The following is a 25,293-nucleotide window of genomic DNA, read 5'->3' as shown; positions in this document are numbered from 1 at the left end:
AGATTTGCTCAGACAATAGCCACATGAAAACTAGTACAACTGATGGGACAAAATAACTCATACTTTACAGAGCAGTATTGGGAGAAGATAGTAGAACATCTCTAGGGTGTGCAGAATAGCTCTTAGCAAAATTATCTGAATGAGGCTTGAAAGTAACTACATGGTAGACATTATGAACCACTGTAGACCCAAGAATAGCACCCAACATTGTGGCAATAATAGTCTATTGACTACAAAGAGCTTAACTCAGCCCTAAGAAACACATGGATGCCTTCTCATAAGAGGCAAGTTCAGTATTATGAAGACAAATCTCTTTTTTTTTTTTTTTTTGCTTTTTCAAGACAGGGTTTCTCTGTGGTTTTGGAGCCTGTCCTGGCACTAGCTCTTGTAGACCAGGCTGGTCTCGAACTCACAGAGATCCGCCTGCCTCTGCCTCCCGAGTGCTGGGATTAAAGGCGTGCGCCACCACCGCCCGGCAAGACAAATCTCTTTTGCTGTAGACACCGGGAGTGTTGATCCTCAACTCCAGAGAATGTGCCGGAGAGGTCAGTTTTGGTCCAGCTGGCACCACATGGCATTTACAGGTTTCCATTGCATCCCGTAGCATCAGCTTTATCCAAATGTACAGGGTTGTGTCCATTGTGAGAACTTTAACAAACAATGAGAGAAAATGCAATACAGGATGACAAATGTTTAAAACAAAACAAAAAGCCCTAAAGCCAGAGGACAGCCAATGAGGACATAAATATCTTTTTTTGAGACTGACCTTACCCAGGCTTTACATTTGTAAGTACAGCATTAAAAAAAGTTTTAACATCCCATTGACATCTATTTTATCATATACTAAACCACATCTGTTTATCTTTTGAAAGCCATATCATTTCATAACCCCACAGATTAAAGAAAGATTTTCCTGTAGAAAAACAAAACCTGTCAAGAGGTAAGGAAGCTTTAGGTGTGTTTGCTTTTCTCTGCAGTTATCTGCACAAAACGGTCTGATCTGGAAAAATCTCAAACTGTACAAAATAATTCCTGTCAATAGGTCCCAGACACACAGTGGAGGAACAGAACAGAATTGCCTTTTGCTTCTGCTGTCTGATATTGTGCTTCAAAAGACACTAAAAAATGATCAGAGCCCTGTGGGTTTCTGACTCTAGGAAAGAAGAGCCTTAAAGGTGATGTAAGCCCACCTTATAGCAGATGTGCCTGCCCTGTGTAAGCCTTGAGCTCAGGATTTCATCACCTTCCTGCTCCCTGTGGTGGCCCTCTTTGTGTTTGTTAAGGCACGGACACCTTAGGACAACAACCCCTGCATTGTCCTCACTGCCAAAGGGGGTTTGATCTTTGCCCACCCACCCAGGGTCAGTTCTACAGCCGACAACCTTCCCACTGCGTGTTCACATCTGGTTTTGGTCTACTTGTCCCATCAGCCTGTGAAATAATTTACAGGGAGAGGGCTGCCCGTAAGCTTTAGTGAAGCCCAGGCTCCACCTAAATCACTCCTCTGTCCAGTTCAGAAGCAGGCGCTTCCTGTTTCCAAGCCTTGGCCTCCGGTGGCCAGCCTGATCCAGCGCAGCCTATTCAGGTCCACTGAGGGACAGAGTGGAGGCAACCGTCATGTCGGGAGCACCTGTCAGTGTCTCGTTCTTTCTCCATGTGCTCCTAGGTCACCAGGCAGGGTCCTAACCGCCACAGCCCCACACTGCTGAAGTGCAAATTCATCCAACCTCAAGGATGTTTGACATCCTTCATTGAAATCATAAACGCGGGCTGGAGAGATGGCTCAGAGGTTAAGAGCACTGACTGCTTGCTCTTCCAGAGGATTCCGAGTTCAATTCCCAGCAACCACATGGTGGCTCATAACCATCTATGATGTGATACAGCACCCTCTTCTGACATGCAGGTGTACATGCAGGCAGATACTGTATACATAATAAATAAATAAACCTTAAAAAATCGTAAATGTGGCTATCCCTTCCAGTCTCTATCTGGAAACCAAGCCTGCAGGTTCACTCGCATGTGTAAAATAACACATCTAAAGCTATTGACTGTAACACTCTGTGAGAGCAGAACATAAACAGCAAAAACCAAAAACAGTGGGGCCTGGTGGAGTTTAAGTACCTGATGGATACGTTCCACAGAGTTCTTCATGTGCTGACTTATTTGAATTAATTCTAAGACATGTAGAGAAGTAAGAAAAAAGATTTGCAGAAAAATATGCATTTGAGCAACAATATGTATGTATAAGGCTGAGTGTGTGGCTCAGTAGTAAAATACATGTTTAGTGTATGTAAGATCCTGGTGTGATCCCAGCAACACACACACACACACACACAATTTGTTTTATGTATGCAGTCCCTCTAAAAAGGAAGCCAAGAAATTAATGCCATTAGGACTGGCAAGAATGCTCAGTGGTAAAGGCACCACCAAACCAGCTAATCTGAGTGTGAGCCTCATGACACATACTGGAAAGAGATAACTCTCACAAGTTGTTCCCTGACCTCCACACACGCACCATGGCATGTGCCTCCACTACCACTAAAACCAAATAAATACAATTTTTTAAAAAAGGAATTTATACTATTAGTTGCTGCTGTGGAATGTCCTTCTGGACGCTGTGAAAATATGTTGATTTTATTGGTTGATGAATAAGGTGGCTTTGGTCTATAGCAAGGCAGGAAAGTCAAACTGAATACAGGCAGAAAGAAGGGCGGAGTCGAGAGAAAGACACGAGCGGGTAGTCCGAGAAACAAAATGCCAGCAGACCGGTAAAAGCCACAGTCACATGGCAATACATAAATTAATAGAAATGGGTTAATTTAAAAGTAGGAGCTGGTTAACAACAAGCCTAAGCAACAGGCCAAACCGTTTGTAATTAATTTAAGCTTCTGTGTGATTATTTAGGGACTGGGCAGCCGGGAAGTGAAGGAGTTGCCTCCATTCATAAGTTGCCTTTGACAGGAAGGTAATCTTTGCCTTAGAAATCATGAATAAATAAATAAATCGTGTAATCTTTAATCTCAGGAATCACTTACCTTGTTTATTTTGGTTTGGTTTGGTCTCTTTTGTTGTTTTTCTCCCTACCTTCCAGCAATCAAATGACAGAGGCATGTGGATCTGTGAGTTCAAAGCCAGCCTCATCTACTCAGTGAATTCAGGCCAGCTAGGGCTAGAATATGAGGCCCTGTCTCAAAAAAAAGAAGAAAAAAAATTAATTTGAGTAATAATTTTGAATTATTTAATTAAATTACCTATCCAATCGATTTAAAAAAACCCTTATTACCAGATTCATGCCTATGTGTTTAAAGAATATTAATAATACCAGAAATCCCCAGGTGTGGTGAAATATATTTATAATCCCAGCAATTGGAAGATGGAGGCAAGAAGATCAAGAGTTCAAGGCCAGCTTCAGCTACACAGTGAGCATGGGTTCCTTGAAATCTAGTCACAAAAAAATGATGATGATAATGGTGATGGAGAAGGAGGAAATAAGGTCATGGGGTCAAAGGCTACTGTGCCGTGCGGCTGCAGCATCTCTATAGCTGTTGGACTCAGCGCTGCCCTCTGTACTACGTTCACTGGGAGGGAGAGGCTCCTGCCTAGTTCTGAGGTAGGGATCCTTTCCAAACTCTTCCTAGCAGTCCAGTTCCCCCTTCACATGGCAGTGCCAACACTGATACAGGGCCACCTTGTCAAGGCAACAGATTTAGCAGAGGTTCAAACGTGACGGCTCTAGCATGGATGCAGGTGCTTTCGGTTAGCTGGTTAGCAAGCACACACAGACACCTGTTGGTGTGGGCAGTATGTGGAAGAAAGAACCCTGCCCCCCCATTAAAATATGCTCAGTCTCACTCTAGTAACCTTAGACCACACCCTCTGCCAGCCAGGTGCAGCGGAAACAGGTAGATGCTCAAAATAGCCTGGCTCTGGGAGGAAGCGTCTGAAGACGGTGTGAGGACGCTAGTGCCAGTGCAACAACTTCCCCTAAGAATCCTCCAACAAACAAAGCAGTGTGTGCACAAGCTTGCTCACTGTGGCATTGTGTGCATGGCAGGACACTGAGAACCAACCCCCTCCACCCTGCCTAGTGTGCCGCCATTGCTAGAGAAGAGAAGCAGATTTCCTGGCTGATGTGCAGTGATTGGCTTCCAAGATCAATTGTAAAATATGTAGTCAACTCCCTTTGTTCTTGGGGGGGAGTAAACTATGTATTTGATTAAAAAAAATCAAAGCCAGGTGGTGGTGGTGCATGCCTTTAATCCCAGCACTCGGGAGGCAGAGGCAGGAGGATTTCTGTGAGTTCGAGACCAGCCTTGTCTACAAGAGCTAGTTCCAGGACAGGCTCCAAAGCTACAGAGAAACCCTGTCTCGAAAAACAAAACAAAACAAAAACAAAAACAACAACAACAAAAAAAAACGAGGAAGGGTAAGATAGAAATGACGTTGAGGCAGGTAAGAAAGGGAGGCGGATGCAAAGCCAAGCTTCTCTAAGTCTGTTTTATACAGTTTGGCTCTTGACCTGTGTTCAAGATGTTATATGAAGAGGCTTCTAGGACCTAAAATAAACAAAACAAACAAACATAAAGAACCCACGGATGTTGGGAAACCAGTCATATGCTTTGAAAAAATGTGGAGTGGGAAGGAGGGAGAAAATCTTCTGGAGCGGGATTTGGAATTGGAGATAGCAATGTGCCTATAAAGGGATCACCTTTGCTGAGGCGCAGCTTATCTGCAACATTACAGTTGTTGGTTTTTATTTGTTTGTTTGTTTGTTTGTTTTGATAGTGTTGAGATCAAGCCCAGAGTCTTGTGCAAACCTCTAAATTGGATTTTAAGTGCATATCTTTGATAAATGTACACACACACAACCATAACCACCAACCCCACGATGATCTAGAATATTCATTAGTCCAGAAAGCTTCTTACTTTTCTTTTTTTTTATATTTATTTATTATGTATACAATATTATGTCTGTGTGTATGTCTGCAGGCCAGAAGAGGGCACCAGACCTCATTACAGATAGATGGTTGTGAGCCACCATGTGGTTGCCGGGAACTGAACTCAGGACCTTTAGAAGAGCAGGCAATTCTCTTAACCACTGAGCCATCTCTCCAGCCTTTACTTTTCTTTGTATCTAAATCTTTTCCTCATCCTCTGCTGTTTGGTTTCTGTAACCAGAGCCATATCTTTTCTTTCCTAGAACTCACAAATACCACCATGAGCATGCCTGGTTCATCTCACTTTATAATATCTACAAGAGGGCTAGTGAGATGGCTGGGCAGATAAAGGCGCAAGCCAGGCAACCTGAATTTGATTCCTGGAACCACATAGGTGAGAACTCACTCCACAAAGCCGGCCTCTGACCTACACAAAGCCGGCCTCTGACCTACACAAAGCCGGCTTCTGACCTATATAAAGTTATTCTCTGACCTATACATGCATGCCCCCCAATAAAACTGTTTTAAAGATTTAAAAACTCGCAGTCTCCATGAGACTCAGCCACGCTGTTGTGTGCCAGGCCCTTCACTGTGTGTGGAGTGGGGAGCGGCAAGAAGGGAGAAGGGGCATCAGCCAGAAGAGGAGGCTTGTAAAAATAAAGTAAACCAAAGTGGAGGAAAAGAGAGAAAAGGAGACGGGGAGGGAGGTTCAGGCCACTCTGTCCCTCCCCCACCCCCAGCCGGGACCAGAAGTCAGTAATGCTCAGGAGTGAAGATCAGAAGGTAGAAAGGTTTGTGTTTTGCCAGCCAGGTAGCCGGAGAATGAGTGAGGCCTTTGTTACGCAGGCCTACTTTGGTAGGAAGGAATACTTGACTCCATCCTCATGGTCACAGGCCATAGGCCTGGGGGAGAGGTGGGTCACAAATGAGTCAAGCTGAACTCAATTAATTTTATGGCTGAGTAATAGTCCATCGTGTGAATAAGCCCAAATGAATTGGCCATTTATCAGCTGGTGGACATTTTCAATCATTTCTAGTTTTGGGCCCTGATGAATAAAGCTGTTATAAACAGGCATGTACAATTCTTAGTAAATGTCAAAAAATCAGATTACTGGGTTGTATATCATATGGGTATTTTATTTATTTACTTTTGAAGATGTATTTTATTTCACGTGTATGAATGCTTTGCCTGTGTGTACACTATGTGCACACCTGGGGTCCACGGAGACCAGAAAAGGCATCAGATCCCCTGGAGCTGGAGTTACAGAGGATTGTGAGCTGTCTGTGGCTGCTGGGAACCCAGCCCAGGTCCTCTACAAGAGCAGCTGGTGCTCCTCACCACTGAGTCATCTCTCCAGCCCATGCATATTTTACTTTAGAATAAACAGTAAATTCATCCCCCAAAATGAGTCTACCATTTTACATTTCCAACGGCATACAGGACAGTTTTGGGGGTGTAGGGCAGTAGTTCCTAGCATGTATGAAGTCTGAGCTCCATCCCAGTACTGAAGAGTGGGAGAGATTTGTGAGCCTTATATTCTAACCAACATTTGGTGGTGCCAACCTTTTAGGTTTCAGTCATTCTTTTAAAAAATGTTGCTGAGTGGTGGGTGATAATGCACACCCCTTTAATCCCAGCACGTGGAAGGCAGAGGCAGCCTGGTCTACAGAGTAAATTCCAGGCTACACAGAAAATTCCTATCTCGAAAAATCAAAATCAAAAATAAAATAAAAATGTCTTTATTGGGGCTGGACAGATGGCTCTGCAGCTAAGTTTACTGTTCTGTCAGAGAGTAGGTCATGACACATATGCGTGCAGGTGTGCGGTCAGAGGGCATGGCACATATGCGTGCAGGTGTGCGGTCAGAGGGCATGGCACATATGTGTGCAGGTGTACAGTCAGAGGGCAGGGCACATATGTGTGCAGGTGTGCAGTCAGAGGGCAGGGCAGGGCACATATGTGTGCAGGTGTGTGGTCAGAGGGCAGGGCAGGGCACATATGTGTGCAGGTGTGTGGTCAGAGGGCAGGGCAGGGCACATATGTGTGCAGGTGTGCAGTCAGAGGGCAGGGCAGGGCACATATGTGTGCAGGTGTGCGGTCAGAGGGCAGGGCAGGGCACATATGTGTGCAGGTGTGCGGTCAGAGGGCAGGGCACATATGTGTGCAGGTGTGCAGTCAGAGGGCAGGGCAGGGCACATATGTGTGCAGGTGTGCAGTCAAAGGGCAGGGCATGGCACATATGTGTGCAGGTGTGTGGTCAGAGGGCAGGGCATGATCATCTATGTGTGCAGGTGTGTAGTTAGAAGACATTGCAGAGGACAACTTTATGAAGTCAATTCTCCTTCTACCTTTTCGTGGTTTCTGGGGACTGAACTTAAGGATCCAGACTTGGCAGCAAGGATCTTTTCCCTCTGAGCCATCTCACCAGTCTTAAAATCCTTTTTACATCTTTTGAATTATTTACCCACTCCAAAAGAACAAGGATTTTCTCCTCTGTCTTTTTCTAGATATTTTGTGTTTTGGCATTCACATTTGGATCTAATATTAATTTCAGGTTAATTTTCAAGCTTTCATTTCTGATAATTGGTCATTTGTTTTTATCTTGCCTTTTTACATTTATTGTTAATATTATCAGTATATATTTTTTAGACAGGGTCTCACTATGTGTTACGGGAGGTCCTCCCACTCCTCCAGCCTATCGCCGCTGAGATACCAGCCCATTGGGGCGTGGTCTCTCCCTTTAAAAAAGCGGCCACTTTCCTCTCCTCTCTCTCTTCACTTTCTGCTCCGCCGGCGACTAGACTCCCTTCCTGGTTGCGCAGAGGGCTGATGGTGATCTGTAAGTTTTTTCCCCTTTAAATAAATACCACCCTATTAATCATAATTCCAAACTGGTGTGGCATTGTTTATGACTTACGCCTTCAGTTGGCACCCAACGTTTGGTTTTAGAACCTCTCCTTTCCCCGCTCGGCTGCCGGCCGCGAGTTCAGCTTGGCGGGAGCCCTCCCTTCCTCAGCCAGCGGCGGCATTGGCCTCCCCACGTGGATTTAAACTCCACAGGCCCGCGTAGTCTCTGCCGCGTGGTTTGCTCTTTTCTGAGTCGTTTTTAAATCTCCCTTGCAAGCACAGCTCTTAAGTGGCACGAACCAGAGCATGCGGTTGCTGAAAGCTGCAACCCCTCAGGGTGACTCTGTCACGTGGAGGCATAAGCGGCTTCCAGGTTGCTCTTCTCTACCCCTGGATTCTGGGTTTCTGGTTCCGTCTCTGGAATTGATTTAATTACATTTACTTTGTTGAGCAACTTACATTTTCCAGTTTTTAACAAATACTAGGCGGATTCTGAAACAGGACTCTGTTTTCGTCGCGACTTGGCAACAGCGCCACCTGCTGGATAATAGGTAATATGGCAGTTTTCGTTTCCAACACGAATTTTACTGTTCTGGTTACCAATACAATGGGTTATATCATGCAAGGTTTATATGACTATGGGGATAACTTAATTTACTGGTTACTAGGTTTCAGTATTCTTTTGAATATTCTATCATTTAGGAAGATCATGGCACTCCTAAGAACCATACAATCTTTACTAGAACTCATGCAGGTCAGGAGATTCAGGATTCAAAAGAGACAATAATAAAGACAATAATAAAAAGATTTGAAATGATTGAAGAAATGATTGGAGCTGGTGAGCAGAGTAATAAGGCACAAGGACAGGATATAATGCCAACACCAGCTATTAGAACTGGCTTACCCAAGGTTTTAGCGGCATACCCTATACTTAATTCTGACAAAGCGTCAACTTCTAAAGGCTCAAAGGGAGTCAGAGAAGCTAGATGGACGCCAATAGCAATGAATGATCTAAAAGAAATTAAGCAAGCTATTGTTAATTTTGGCTTGCACTCTGCATATGTAAAGGAAATGATAAGGACTTGGGCTTCTAATGCTAGAGCTACCCCCCATGATTTCCATCAGTTAGTGTCTGCAGTTTTAGATAATGGACCTTTCTTGATGTTTGGAATTTATTTCAGAGAAGAATCCAAACATATGGAACAGAAAGGAAGAGCAAAAGGTGTCGAGGTTTCCCAAGATCAAATTCTTTTTTTTTTTTTTTTTTTTTTTTTTTTTCGAGACAGGGTTTCTCCGTAGCTTTTGGTTCCTGTCCTGGAACTAGCTCTTGTAGACCAGGCTGGCCTTGAACTCACAGAGATCCGCCTGCCTCTGCCTCCCTAGTGCTGGGATTAAAGGCGTGCGCCACCACCGCCCGGCAAAAAATGTGTAGCCCAGGCTGGCCTCGAACTCATGATCCTCCTGCCTCTGCCTCCTTCAGCAAATCCTACCGGCGTGCGCCACCACAACCGGCCCAAGATCAAATTCTTGGTGCAGGAGAATATGCTGATCCACAGGTCCAAGCTCTTTATGATGATGAAGTACTGTGTCTATGTCACCAAGCAGCTTTAAATGCTTGGAATAGGATACAAGATCCAGCAAAAAGGGTTGAATCATATACTAGAATTAGGCAGGGACCGAGAGAACCCTTTATTGACTTTTTGCAAAGATTAATTAAGGCTCTGGACATAGGGGTAACAGACCCAGAAGCTAGACGAATACTTCTTGAATCTCTAGCTTTCGAGAATGCAAATATAGAATGCAAAAAGATAATTGGGCCTTTAAAGTCTAGATCAGCACCTATGGATGAATGGATTCAGCATACGATGAATGTTGAGACATTTAGCTATAACGATGAACCTTGGGTAGGAGAAGCGATTTCCACAGCAATGAGGAGACATCAAACTGCCAGGTGTTTTAATTGTGGTAAATTAGGACATCTGAAAAGGGATTGCAGGCACAGAATTTCTAGGAATATTATCTCCTCTGGGAATGACAAAAATAGGAGACCTAGGCCTTCAGGTATATGTAGGAGATGTGGTAAAGGACGACATTGGTCCAATGAATGCAGGTCAACAACAGACAAACAAGGCAACCCGATACCGTCGGGAAACTCCTTGAGGGGCCTCTCGCAGGCCCCCAAGCCAACAGTGGCCCAGTCATTCCCAGTCACGGTGGAGAACGTGCCTCACCAAGAAAATTAAAAGTTCCAATTTCTGCTGTAAAAAGTAATACTGGTCTAAATGATGAAATGCGTGTGGAGGATGAGTCAAAAAACCCAGTAGGACAGAGTAAACGTATATTTTGGCAGACTTCTATTAATGATCAAAGACCAAAGCTAAGAGTCTGTATAAATAGCACTTTTATTGAAGGCTTATTAGACACAGGTGCGGATGTAAGTATCATTACCCCAGGATCTTGGCATCCGAATTGGCCTCTTCAAGAGGTAGATGTTCAGTTCCTGGGAATTGGAACCCTATCTCGTGTAAAACAAAGCACAAGATGGGTTGAATGCATAGGGCCCAAAGGGCAAATAGGAAGACTAAGGCCATATATAGCCAATATTGCCGTAAATTTACGGGGCCGTGACCTGCTACAGCAATGGAATACCCAGATTAACATTCCTGTAGTTCCAGGAACTCATAATTCTGGGAAGGATATGATGAGGTATTATGGAAAAAGGTCACCAGCCATTCAGGCTGTACAAGAACATACAGCAAATACCAAACCTTTATTGGTACCAACAGCCCTACCTTTAAAATGGCTGAGAAGCCAATATGGATCAAACAGTGGCCTCTAGCTGAAGATAAACTACAGGCATTGGAACAGCTGGTGCAAGAGCAACTAGATGCTCACCATATTGAAGAATCAACCAGCCCTTGGAATTCTCCTGTGTTTGTTGTAAAAAAGAAATCTGGTAAATGGAGAATGGTGACAGATCTAAGAGCTGTCAACAAAGTAATTCAACCTATGGGCCCACTACAATCTGGAATTCCTTTGCCTTCTCTGTTACCAAAAGGATGGCCTCTTATAGTTATTGATTTGAAAGATTGTTTTTTCACTATACCATTACAAGAAAAGGATAGAGAAAAATTTGCCGTCACAGTGCCTACTTATAATAATTCTCAGCCTAATAGGAGATATCAATGGACTGTCCTCCCACAGGGTATGCTCAATAGTCCTACATTGTGCCAATATTTTGTAAGTAAGCCATTGGAAATAATTTGTAAACAATTCCCCAAGTCCATAATTTATCATTACATGATGACATCTTGTTATCTGATTCAAATAAAGATACTTTAGAAAGGATGTTTGCCTAGGTGGGGATTACAAATAGCCCCTGAAAAGATTCAAAGAGGAAATTCTATTAATTACCTAGGTTACAGAATAGGGTTAGAGAAAATTAAAACACAAAAGGCACAAATTAGGAGAGACCGGTTAAAGACTCTTAATGACTTCCAAAGATTGTTAGGAGACATTTCCAGTCTACAACCAGCTGTTGGGATAACACCTGATCTAATAGTTCATTTAAACAAAACCTTAGATGGTGATAAAGATTTGAATAGTCCAAGAAAACTGACAGCTGAAGCAGAAGAGGAACTGACAATGATTGAGGAAAAATTACAGGAGGCACATGTGGACAGGGTGAACCCAAATCTTAGCTGCATCCTAGTCATATTGCCTTCCAGAATTTCTCCTATAGGGATTCTAATGCAGAGGGAAGATATTATTTTAGAGTGGATATTTATACCTAATAAACCAAGTAAAAAATTAAAAACTTATGTGGAAAAAGTCTCTGAATTAATTATAAAAGGTAAGCTGAGACTTCGTCAACTAGCAGGTATAGACCCAGCAGAAATTATAGTGCCTTTTACTACTGAAGAAATAAAAGAGTTATGGGAAGACAATGAACCGTGGCAAAGAGCTTGTGCTAATTTTTTGGGAGAGATTAATTGCAACTATCCCAAAAGTGGTAGACTTAACCTCATAAAAAGAACTTCTTGGATTCTTCCTAGAATTGTACGTGATGCTCCAATAACTGGAGCCCGTATGTTCTATACTGATGCAAATAAATCAGGGAAAGCAGGTTACAAGTCAGATGAATTGAGTAAGGTGGAACAAAGCCCTTATAATTCTGTCCAGAAGGCAGAATTATATGCTATTCTTATGGTGCTAAGGGATTTTAAAGAACCTCTTAATATAGTTGCAGATTCACAATATGCAGAAAGAGTTATCTTGCATATTGAAACTGCTGAATTTATACCAGATGACACAGAGTTGACTTCATTGTTTATCCAGGTACAAGACATAATCAGGAACAGGCTTTGTCCGATGTACATAACACACATCTGGTCCCATACAGGTCTGCCTGGTCCTCTAGCCCAAGGCAACGCTGAGATTGATCAATTATTGATTGGAAGTGTGTTACAGGCCTCAGAATTTCATAAGAAGCATCATGTCAATAGTAAAGGCCTAAAGAAAGAATTTTCCATTACTTGGCAACAAGCTAAGGACATTATAAAGAGATGTCCTACTTGTTCTTTCTATAATCAAACACCATTGCCTGCAGGGAGTAACCCAAAGGGTACTAAGAGAAATGAAATCTGGCAGATGGATGTGTTCCACTTTATGGAATTTGGTAAATTAAAATATGTACACCACACCATAGACACGTATTCAGGTTTTCAATGGGCTACTGCCCTGAGCTCAGAAAAGGCTGATTCAGTAATCACACATTTATTGGAAGTTATGGCCATCATGGGTATACCTGCGCAAATAAAGACAGATAATGGTCCAGCATATGTATCTAAGAAAATGAAACGCTTTTTTGATTATTATAATATAAAACACATTACAGGTATACCAAATAATCCTACAGATCAGGCAGTTATAGAAAGATCAAATCGTACTATAAAGGATATGCTGAACAAACAGAAAGGGACTGAAAATACCCCCAGAAATAGATTACATAATGCTTTATTAACCTTGAATTTTCTTAACGCTAATGAGAAAGGAACAACAGCAGCAGAAAGACATTGGATAATGGAAAAGTCTGCTGAACTAAATCAACCGATTTATTTCAAAGATGTGCTGACCTCTCAGTGGAAGCCAGGAGATGTGCTACGTTGGGGAAGGAGTTTTGCTCTTGTTTCCACAGGAGAAGAAAAATTGTGGATACCATCAAAATTAATAAAGTTTCGATTTGAAGAGGAGAAACCTCTTGGAAAGGAGAAATGACAACTCATCCACAATGATGATATTCATACAGGTGGTAAGAAAAACATATAGAATGGGGGCAGGGTTCTGTTCTTATCTCCACAGGAAAACACTCATCTTTGAGAAATTCAAGGGACCCTGGATGTTTGGATACTGACAGATGGAAGAATACCTGCCCAATAGGAAATATCAAGAAAACTGAATGGGTTGTGTAAGTAAAATTAAACCATATTTCTAAATTTATAAAGCTGGTTTTGAAGTTGGACTCTGGCTCAGTCCCTCTCCAATTCCAAGCCTGTTAGTAAGAGAAAAATCCAGAGTTTCTGGAGTTTCTGTCTCATGTCAAGAGCCATGATGTGGGACAGAAAGAAATATGAGTTTAGAAAACATCTTTGCTTTTCTTCATATCTATCATACTTTTCATTGAATATATCTATCATGTCTTTCATTGAATATATATATATATGTCTATATGATTAATGTTTAAGTTTTTCATAATGAACAATGAGTTTTTCCTGAAGTGACATTTGAAGTTTCCAGGAAGAAGATGGGGCCCCATAACAACAACTCCACCTGGTTGATATGACGTCATGATACTGATAGCGCTACTACAAGACCTGCTTTGGCTACCAGCTGCACAAGACAGTTCCAACTTGGTTAGCTGAAATGGTGCACATCTTATACAACATTTTGGCCAGACCTGCACAAAATACTCAGAGACTATTGGCAATTTTAAAAGACATTGATCTTGAAATTTAACCATCATTTTACTTTCACAGGATCCCCCAGAAAGAACGTCGCCCCCATGACAGCTGGAAGTAATTCTAGAGGACGACGTCCCCTCTCCCAGTAAAGTTTGCCCTTGGGTTTAGGGACATCATTTAGGGGTTGATTATAATTAGTATACGATTGAGGGTTGGGGGAAGAATTTTATAAGCTCAGGGATCATTTTGGAAAAAAAAAAGAGGGATGATGGGATAATAGATTTGTAATTGTGAGTTACTGTTTTTAGACAAATATATTGGTGTAGATTCTTGTATATTGATATAAAGTTAAATTACATTGACTATTGTATGCATGCATGTTTCTACCTCTGTTTCAAACATTTTTATGTATTGACATATATTGTATTGATATATATATATATTGTATATATTTACCATATTGCAGTGTACATTTCTACCTCTGATTAAGATACTTATATAATGTTTGTGTATTGATATATATTTACCTACTGCAATGTATATTTGTACATGTTTATATTTGAAGGTCATTGTCCTCATTTGTTTCACAGTCGTTTATTGTCTTAGTCTTTAAGTTAGATAGATATTGAGAATTATATAGACTAATAGTCATCTAAGTTTGTCATTTATAATTAGACTAATCAGGTTCTTTAGATATATAGAGATTATACTCAGTATAGATAGATAATCTTCAACTTCTTCAAAGAGCTGTAGAAAATGGCCTTTAATCTAACTCAGAGTTTTGCGGTAGTGAGACACAATTGCTCCTGGCAACACCACTAATTCCCGAGAGAATGTTGAGCACCAAAGACACTCCACCTGGAGCCTTTCTTTTTGGCAGAACTGGCCTTGGGGCAAAGAAATGCCCATACCTCAACCACTGACAAAGATACAGAGCATGCATCAATGGATAAAACAGGGCTGTCATATCCTGCCAAGACAAGGTAAGATAGTTTTGAAAAGTTGCTTGCCTTAGAAAATGGTATGTCAGTTATGTTAGGCCTTAGCCAATGTTGGTTGCTTCAACGCTGCTAATGTGACTTTGGGTGATTGCCTAGGTAGCTAGTTGTCTCTGTGATTTGTTGCATGTTTTGGAAGTTGTTTTACTGAACTTCCTAATTACCCAGGTAATATTATTTCCCTTCTCAGATCTTCGATGGGGTTGAAGACTATATAAATGTAGTTACTTTCTCTCATGACTTGGCCAAGTTATTTATTATACAAGACCTAAGCTAGTTAGAATAGGATATTTGTACTTATTGTATATAATTTCATAGTAGGGTTAGAACTCTCTTATTTAAACAAAAGGGGGAGGTGTTACGGGAGGTCCTCCCACTCCTCCAGCCTATCGCCGCTGAGATACCAGCCCATTGGGGCGTGGTCTCTCCCTTTAAAAAAGCGGCCACTTCCCTCTCCTCTCTCTCTTCACTTCCTGCTCCACCGGCGACTAGACTCCCTTCCTGGTTGCGCAGAGGGCTGATGGTGATCTGTAAGTTTTTTCCCCTTTAAATAAATACCACCCTATTAATCATAATTCCAAACTGGTGTGGCATTGTTTATGACTTACACCTTCAACTATGTAGCCTTGGCTGACCTGAAATTCACTATGTAGGCCAGGCTGGCCTCAAACTCATAGAGATCCTCTGCCTCTGCCTCCCAAGTGCTGGAATAAAAAGCGTGCACCACCATGCCTGTCTCCCTCTATTTAAAAAATTAGTTTTTACAGGAGTTTATTAATTTAATTGTTGTTTTTGAGACAGGGTTTATGTTTGTAGACTTTGCTATCCTTAAACTTTCTCTGTAGACAAGGCTGGGCTTGAACTCAGGAATCCACCTGTCTCTTCCTCCCAAATGCTAAGATTAAAGGTGTGTGTCACTATGCCCGGCTAATAACTTTTGTTTGCTAACTTTATCATTTATTTGTGAGAGTGTGCATGTGTATATGGTGTGCTTATACATGTGTGCACATACATGTGGAGGCAGGACAACCTCAACTGTCACTCCTCAGGAGTCTTTCATTTTGTTTTTTGAGACAAAGTCTCCTACTGGCCTGGAACTTACCCGTCATGCTAGGCTAGCTGGTCATCCGGCCCAGGGAGGCACCTGTCCCCACCTCTCAAGATCTGGATTACAAGAATGTAGTTTTACACAGGTTCTAAAGCTCCAGCTTAGGCCTGCATGTTTACAGAGTGCACTACCCATTGGCTACGTCCCCAGCTCCTCTTTGTGTAAAATAAAAAAATCTCATTAACAGAAGTAGAGCTCAAGGTTCAGAGATTTTTTTTACGACTTTATTCTTATTTTAATTATGTGTATATGTGTGTGTGAGGGGTGCTGGGTGTGCACGTGAGTGCAGGTGTCTGCAGAGGCTGGATCCCTCTGGTGCTGGAGTGACAGGTGGTTGTGACAGGTGTGACAGGTGTGTGTGTCAGGGGTGTTGTGTGTGCACGTGAGTGCAGGTGTGTGTGTCAGGGGTGTTGTGTGTGCACGTGAGTGCAGGTGTCTGCAGAGGCTGGGGGGCCATATTTTAACATGATCACTTCATTCAACAACATTCTGATCCCTCCACAAAGAAGCTCTGCAACTACTGGCAGGCAGTTCCAGTCACCTTGGCAACAGCCAACATATTTTCAATCTCTGTGGATCTGCCTGTTCTGAACATTTCACACAGCAAGAATCGCAGGGCTGGAGAGATGGCTCATCAATTTAGAACACTTGCTGCTAATTCTCCGCACCCACCGGGCAGCTCATAACCATCTGTATCTTATCTCCAGTACCAGGGGATTTAATGCCTTCTTCTGACATCCGGGGCACCAGGCACACATGTACTTCACACACATGCAAGCAGGCAAGACACTCATACCCATAAAAGAAAAACAAATAAGTCCTAAAAAGGAAAAAAGGAAAAAGCCAGGGATCTGTTGCTTCTTCTGGCCTTTGTGGGCATTGCATGCATGCACAGACAGGCAAAATGCCCATAGACATTAAAAAAAATTAATAAAAATAAATAAACAGAATCATGTAGTATGTGCCCTTTTATATCTATATTCTTTGATATAATACAAGGATTTAAAGATTCACTTATAGCTGGGCAGTGATGGTGCACACCTTTAATTCCAGTACTTGAGAGGCAGAGGCAGGTGGATCTCTGTGAGTTCCAGGCCAGCCAGGGTTGTTACACAGAGAAACTCTGCCTCAAAAAACAAACAAACACAGCACTTGGGAGGCAGAGGCAGGCAGATCTCTGTGAGTTCGAGACCAGCCTGGTCTACAAGAGCTAGTTCCAGGACAGGCTCCAAAACTACAGAGAAACCCTGTCTCGAAAACCAAAAAACAAACAAACAAACAAGCAAACAAACATAGCCTCACTTATTTAAAAAAAAATCCAGGCTGGAGAGATGGCTCAGAGGTTAAGAGCACTAGCTGTTCTTCCAGAGGTCCTGAGTTCAATTCCCAGCAACCATATGGTGGTTCACCACCATCTATAATGAGATCTAGTGCCCTCTTCTGGTGTGTATATACATAATAAATAAAGAAATCTTTAAAAAAGTTTCACTCACAGTGTAGCCTACAAGTACTTGATTTATTTTGATGGCTGAATAATAATAATTCATTTTAAAAAACTTAATTATTGAAACCAGGTGTGGTGGCATGTGCCTTTAATCACAACACTAGGGAGGCAGAGGCAGGCGGATCTCTGAGTTCAAGGCCAGCCTGGACTACAGAGAGAGTTCCAGGACAGCCAAGGCTACACACAGAAACACTGTCATAAAAAGCAAAAAACAACAACAACAACAAATTAATTATTTTACTGGGTCCTGAGGAGGTGGTTTAGTAGTTGGAAGCACCAGCTGCTCTTCCAGAGGACCAGGGTTCAAATCCTAGCCCCCACATAGTGACTCCCAACTTTCTGTAACTCCAGTCCCAAGGGATTAGACACTCTCTTCTGGCCTTTGAGGACACTGCATACTAATACATGCAGGCAAAACAACCACACACATGAAAATTTTTTTAAATTTAATGTATTTCTTTTATGTGTATGGATGTTTGGACTGCTTTTATGTATGTACTATGTACATGTCTGGTACCTGAGAATGTAAGAGAATAAAATTCATTGTTATTTGTGAATTAGTTAGAGATATTCTATTCTAACAGCACAAAAGAATAAAGACAGGCTTCCATAACAAAGAACCACAGAGTGTAGTAACATTTCATTTGTATTTTAATAAATAAAGCTTGCCTGAAGATCAGAAAAATAAAGCCATCACACTGGCCAGCCTTACAGACCAGGCAGCAATGACACACACCTTTAATCCCAGTAGCCACACTAGCTTGCCAAAGAAACCAGGTGGTGGTGGTTCACGTCCTTAATCCCAGAACTAGAGAGGATCATAAAATGGGAGGAGACAGCTCATATTCTCAGTCTCCGTCTCATTCTGAGATTCCTGGAGGCGGTATCAGACTGAGGTCTAGGTAAGAGCCAGTGGCTAGCTCTTTTGCTTTTCTGACCTTCAGGTTGAGCCCCAATTTCTGTCTCTGAGTTTTATTGAACATGCTTCAGTAGAGTGCCTCTTTTTCCCCTCAAGACAAAGTCTCTCTGTGCAGTCCTGGATGGCCTGGAATTCAGGAATATGTAGACCAGGCTGGCCTCAAACTCACAGAAATCCTCCTGCCTCTGCCTCTCAAGTACTTGGATTAAAGTACTATGCACTATCAAGGCCCAGCAAGTTTTTAAAATTTAAAGAAACACTCTATTCTATGTATGTATGTATGTATGTATGTATGTATCTATCTATCTATCTATCTATCTATCTATCTATCTATCTTGCTTTCTTTTCAAGACAGGGCTTCTCTGTGTATCCTTGGCCGCCCTGGAACTCACTCTGTAGACCAGGCTGGCCTTGAACTCACAGAGATCTGTCTGCCTCTGCCTTTTAAGTGCTAGGAAGTGCTAGGATTAAAAGTGCATGCCACCACACCTGGCTGAATTACTTCCTGTGCATGAGTGTTTTGCCTGCACGTATGTGTGTGTGTGCACGTGCATGAGTGCCTGTGCATCTGTGTGCCTGTGTGAATGTCAACAGAGGGTGCAGGCAAAGATGCATTCACATGAAGTAAAATGAATAAACCTGCATGATGTGGGATTCCCCTCTGTATGCTGTGAACGCCATTGGTTAATAAACAAACTGTCATGGGCCTACACAGGAAACAGAGGTAGGTAGGGAAAACTAAACAGAATGTTGGGAGAAGGAAGGGGGAATTTAGAGAGAAGCCATGGAGCTGCCACCAGAGACAGACATTCTGAAACCTTGCTGGTAGGCCACGAGCCTTGTGGTAAAATATAAAATAATGGAGACGGGTTAATTCTAGATGTAAGAGCTAGCTAGCAATATGCTTAAGTAATTTGCCAAACAGTGATTTAAGTAATACAGTTTCTGTGTGATTATTTCAGGGCTGAGCAGCCAGGAAATGAACAAGCAGAGGGCGGCCGGGAACCAACAAATGGCCTCCCTACAACAAATTGCCGCCCACATAAAACTAAAACTAAGAAAGCTTAGAAAGGAATTCTAGACACTAATAAACAAAGTTTAGCTGCATTTCCCCAAAAATGGGCTCTGCTTGCTAGTGACATGCTGAAGCTCCTTTAAAAGAGGTTTTTCTGATTCAGCAGTAGCAGAAAAAAAAAAAAAGCTGCAGTTTCAAAATGGCGGCTTCCTGGTTTGCCAGCAGGAATGGCTCTAGCTTTTTGGGAGGTTCAGCTATGGAGCATTTGAATGGGGTTTGTGGGCCCGGGTGCTTGTATGCCCACTTGGGAAAGTAGCTAAGACCATGCCTGCAGCTCAGCACCTCTGGCCTGGGCAGGCAACAGGATCAGGACTGCTAGGAGTACACAGGCAGGAGAGCATGGCAGATTCCTGCCACCATACACAGAGGTGTTTCCAGGCCGTGCAATGCACTGCATGGCATATTTAGCTATTACTCAGATAAAAAGGATTTATTTGCTGCATGCTCATTCTCAGATTTAAAGTGCTGAGTGCAGCTCCTACCTGGTGGTCCCAGAATTGGCAGTAATGGTACCTCCACCATTTTGAAAGTGGAGAGCCAGTATCCAGAGCTGCTGCAACCAAGCTGCTCACCATTTTAAAAGCTCTTCAAGACAGTAAAGAGTTACAGATACACAGTAAGAACAGATTCAGACATAAAAGACCTCTAAATGGGTCACAATGTGTTTAAGAAATGTACGTAGGCTTGGGAGAGAGAAGAAAAAGAATATAGATAGCTATAAAAATAAGTAAATGCGGGCTGAAGGGATGGCTCAATGGTGAAGAGCCACTGGCTGCTCTTCCAGAGGTCGTGAGTTCAATTCCCAGCAACCACATGGTGGTGATCACAACCATCTGTAATGAGATCTAGCGCCCTCTTCTGGCATACATGGAGGCAGAATGTTGTATACATAAATAAATAAATAAATCTTAAAAAAAAAATAAGTAAATGGGCCGGGCGGTAGTGGCGCACTCCCAGCACTCCCAGCACTCAGGAGGCAGAGGCAGGTGGATCTCCGTGAGTTCGAGGCCTGCCTGGTCTACAAGAGCTAGTTCCAGGACAGGAACCAAAAGCTACGGAGAAACCCTATCTCGAAAAATCAAAAAAAAAAAAAAAAAGTAAATGGGGGTTGGAGAGATGGCCCAGCAGTTAAGTGCTCTGACTTCTCTTCTAGAGGACCCGGGTTCAATTCCCAGCATCCACATGGCAGCTCACAACTGTCTGTAACTCCAGGTCCAGGGGATATGATGTCAATGCATATAAAATAAAGTTAAATAAAAAAAATAAGTAAATTTTTTTAAATAAAACAAAGTCTTTAAAGAGACAGAGTATAGACAGTCATAGATTAAAAGGAGTAAAAAAATAATGAGCCACGAAAAGATGGAATGTACACAGAGAGTCTGGATTATGTAAATTATTGTGTTTTTTTTTTAATTTTTTGTCTGTGAATGAGCTAAGTACAGAGAGACATTTTATTGTATGGGCTGCTAAGCTAAACTAGAATATATACATTACTGCCAATATATATATTAAAGGCATCTTGATTTCAGGACTTGGGTCTAAGGATATGTTGCTTTGAAAAAGAGGTTCTGCTTTTGTTTCCACAGAGGATGAGAATCTGTGGATTGCTTCCAGACTAATGTGGTTTGATGGACCAAGACCTCCTGAAAGGTCGCTGTGAATACTGCCCAAAAATTACTTTGCCCAATAAACAGCAGGAAGCAGTTTGGAGAAAAACTATGCCCATATTCCCAAATACTATTTATAAATGTTTCTTTACATTTAAAGGGGGATATGTTATAGAGATTTGCATTGGTATGGATCTTGGTTTATTGATACAGATTTAAGGTCAATTTTGTTATACTTTGTATATGTATTTCTGCTCTTAATTAAGGTATTGTGTTTGTGCAGCTCATTTAAAAATGTAATGTATAATTAAGATATATATATATTAAGAAATATATAAAGAGGTTAATAGATGATTATAATAGTCAAGCTTCTAGTCATTTTAGTTAGGTTTTCTAGATACATAAAGATATATTTCAAGGCTGGAGAGATGGCTCAGTGGTTAAGAGCATTGCCTGCTCTTCCAGAGATCCCGAGTTCAATTCCCGGCAACCACATGGTGGCTCACAACCATCTGTAATGAGGTCTGGTGCCCTCTTCTGGCCTGCAGACATACACACAGACAGAATATTGTATACATAATAAATAAATAAATAAATAAATATTAAAAAAAGATATATTTCAGTTAGATAGGTATTCTTCAAATCTTTCAGAGACCTTCAGAATATGGCATTTAAAATGTTTTAAGAGGGGCTGGAGAGATGGCTCAGTGGTTAAGAGCATTGCCTGCTCTTCCAAAGGTCCTGAGTTCAATTCCCAGCAACCACATGGTGGCTCACAACCATCTGTAATGAGGTCTGGTGCCCTCTTCTGGCCTGCAGGCATACAAGCAAACAGAATAATGTATACCTAATAAATAAACAAATATTTAAAAAAAATGTTTTAAGAGCTTAAGACTTTTCATGATAGTGAGACATATCTGCTCCTGGCAGCACCAATTACTTCAAAAGGAAGATGGGCATCGAAGAGGCTCCTCATGGAGTTTGCTAGCCATTTGGGCATAAAACTGCTGTTGCCTGGAATGCTTGATGAATTGAACATGCAGGACCCACAGAGAAATGACTGCTAAACTTGCCTAAAGGTGAGACGATCTTTCAAGGTTCCTGCTTCATGAAAGACTCTGCTAGACACTCCGCAGGACACAGAAGAAAGTGACTGGCAAACTGCCAATAGAGGCACAACTGTCTTTGAAATTTCCTGCCTCATGAAAAAGTCTGCTGGATACTTATGAGCCCGTAGGCTAAAGATGGATATCCCAACATTACAGAAGAATTTTCGGTGACTGTCCGGGTAGCGAGATATCTCTATCAATTCTAGAGTTTTGGAAGTTGCTTACAATGCACTTCCTGTTTACTTAGGTAAAAATATCATATTCTTCTGGAGTCTTTGATGGAGTTGAAAAATAGTTATTATTATAGTTTTCCTTAGTTATGATAAAAGATAAAGTAGATATAAATATTGTAACTGTAATTCTTGCTTGATGACTGTTTTGTTATATATAATTTTACTATGTTAAAGTTAAAACCTTTTTATTTAAACAGAAAAGGGGAGGTAATGTGGAATTTCCCTCTGTATGGTGTGATTGCCATTAATGAGTAAAGAAACTGCTTTGGACCTATAGCAGGGCAGAACTTAGCTAGGCCGGAAAAACTAAACTGAATGCTTGGAGAAAGAAGGGTGGAATCAGAGAGAAGCCATGTAGCCCCACCGCAGACAGATGTTCAAACCTTGCCAGTAGGCCACGAACCTCGTGGTAAAATATAAAATACTGGAGATGGGTTAAACTAAGTTGTAAGAGTTAGCAAATAAGCTAGAGCCAATCCAACCAGTGATTTAATTTTGGGAGTCTGGGCAGCCGGGAAACCAACAAGCAGTCTCCTACAACATCTGCAAACAAATTTCATGGATTAGCTTCTACATAGAAATGTTGGTTAGAGATGAATGGCCATTCTTTGTGAAGCGATGGAGGACCCACATTAAAGAACAAATAATATTCAGGGGAGATGATTTAGCAGTTCTGAGCACCAGCCACTCTGGTTTGGGTTCCCAGCATCTACATGGCATCTCACTTCGCTACTGTCAATGCCAATTCTAGAGGCTCTGATGCCCTCTTCTGACCTCTGTGGGCACTGCATGCATGCTATGTAGAGGTCAAACACTCACATATGAATAAAAATATATATTTTTTTCAAAACAGGGTTTCTCTGTGCATCTTTGACTGTCCTGGAACTCACTCTGTAGACCAGGCTGGCCTCAAACTCACAGGGATCCGCCTGCCTCTGCCTCCCAAGTGCTGGGATTAAAGGCGTGCGCCACCACCACCCGGCTCTTTTTGGTTTTTCGAGACAGGGTTTCTCTGTAGCTTTGGTGCCTGTCCTGGAACTAGCTCTTGTAGACCAGGCTGGCCTCAAACTCCCAGAGATCCGCCTGCATCTGCCTCCCGAGTACTGGGATTAAAGGCATGCGCCACCACCGCCCGGCACCCTTCTAAGAATCTTAAGGAAGGAAAAGTATCTCCTCCACTACCTGATGCTGGACCTGGGATCATGCCATGCCCACGCGCTGTGCCTTTGAGTGCCCTGGCCTGCAGCACTGATCCTTGAATGAGGAGAGTGGATCTTCCTCTTTACGATCAGTCTGTAAACACACAATCCCACTAAAAAAGAATGGGAGCGCCCAGAAATAAAAGAAGTTACTTCAAAATGTAGGGATCTGGCCTGGCAGTGTTGGTGCACCCGTTCAGTCCCTGCACTTGGGAGACAGAGGCAGGAGAATCTCTGTGAGTTTGAGACCAGCCTAATCTACAAAGCAAGTCCAGGACAGCCAGAACTGTTACACAGAGAAACCCTGTCTTGAAAAACAAAATGAAAAAAAACAAAAAAAAATAGGGATCTAGAATTAGAATAATGCTTACTGTATATAGTCACTGCACTAAAAATGTAATGCTGTCTCATCTAATCCTTAAAATCCTGAGGTAAACTGGGTGGTGGGGGAGCACGCCTTTGATCGCAGCTCTTGGGAGACAGAGGCAGGCACATCTCTGTGAATTCAAGGCCAGCCTGGTCTACAGAGTGACAGCTAAGCTACAGAGAAATCCTGTCCCCAAAAAACCAACCAACCAACCAAACAAACAAACAAAGAACCTTGAGGTGTGAGCCTGGCTCAGCACTTAGGGGCATTTGCTGCTCTTGCATAGAGGAACAGATTTGATCCCTAACACCCACATTTGGGGCGTGGACGGGTCATAACCATCCTTAACTCCAGTTCCAGAGGATTTGACACCATTTCTGACCTCCATCAGCACTCACATGGTAACATACATACATGCAGGCAGGCGTGACTCCTACACACATAAATAAACAGGCCTTAAAACAAAAACATGGCTTGGCATGATTATTACCCGAATTTGTGCCCATGAGGAGACTGAGGCTCAAGAGGTGTCATAAGTCTGCACCCAAATGACACCCATGCTGTCATTCTTGCTCCGTCCGGCTCACCCCCCCCCCAGCTTTTTTTCTCCTTCTTGCACTTTTTGAGGGGCAGTGACTCTAGTTGTAGGTAAACTGCATGGCTAGAAAACACCTCGGGGATTATTTGCTTCAGGCTCCTTTTTAATTTATTTTTTATTTTATTTATTTTATTTTATTGAGACAAGTTCTCACCAAGTAGCCTTGGCTGGCCTGAACTCGATATGTACATAGGGCTAGCCTTGAACTCATACAGACCTACTTTTCATCTAAAGGCATGCACCACCACATCCTGCTTAAAGGTTCCTTCCTTGTTTTAACGAGACAGGAACTTGGGGTCAACGAAATTCCCATTGTATGAGGCGGGGACAAGGACGAATACTGAAGCTGGGGGTCAGCCTGGGGTTCCAGCTCTTTGGAGGCAGAATTCGGCCCAAGGCCCAGGTGCGCTGATCTCCCAGGCAGAAGGGTTCTCCTTCCACATTCTCTCAGCGCCCACTACACCCGCCCGCTTTGCGCTCGTGCAGGAGGAGTACCTGTGTGCGGCGGGCGCCAGGCTCTCCGCTGAGGGCGACACGATTTTAGAGGTTGGCTCAAGACTGAACGGCACCTTGCAGGCCAGAGCGAAACACTGCTCTCGGGACGCTGAGGTCACGGGAGAGTGCGGACGCCGGGACACCCAGGAGAACTTGGCAGCGCTGGTCCCGGGAGGCAGTTTCCCCACTTTGTCCTCGTAATGGTCTGCAGACCCGGTAACCTAGCTCCTAGCTTCTAAGGGAGCAATATTCTAACCCCTCACAGCACAGCTAACTGTCTGGCTTACCCGGGGGATCGAGGTTCCCATGGAAACGAGAAGACGGTCTTTGCGCCTG

At 42.6% G+C, this 25,293-nt stretch overlaps 1 long non-coding RNA gene across 2 annotated transcripts; it reads right to left on the bottom strand.

The window, feature by feature from the left end:
• Positions 1–589: 589 nt before the first annotated feature.
• LOC121454572 lies at positions 590–25,241 on the bottom strand. 2 transcript variants are annotated; one of them, XR_005975275.1, is made up of 3 exons: positions 24,958–25,241; positions 3,036–3,188; positions 590–648 (listed from the first exon to the last, which is right to left on the bottom strand). It is a non-coding gene; the product is annotated as an uncharacterized LOC121454572 (long non-coding RNA). The 2 variants fall into 2 exon arrangements; XR_005975274.1 differs by having other exon boundaries at positions 3,036–3,184.
• Positions 25,242–25,293: the final 52 nt, after the last annotated feature.

Source organism: Microtus oregoni, unplaced genomic scaffold, assembly GCF_018167655.1.
Source record: "Microtus oregoni isolate MIOR12 unplaced genomic scaffold, Mior012 000012F_ref0000307, whole genome shotgun sequence".
NCBI classification, from domain to species: domain Eukaryota; kingdom Metazoa; phylum Chordata; class Mammalia; order Rodentia; family Cricetidae; genus Microtus; species Microtus oregoni.
Note: the sequence above shows the minus strand (reverse complement) of the source record. Positions and strands in the feature narration are given on the sequence as shown.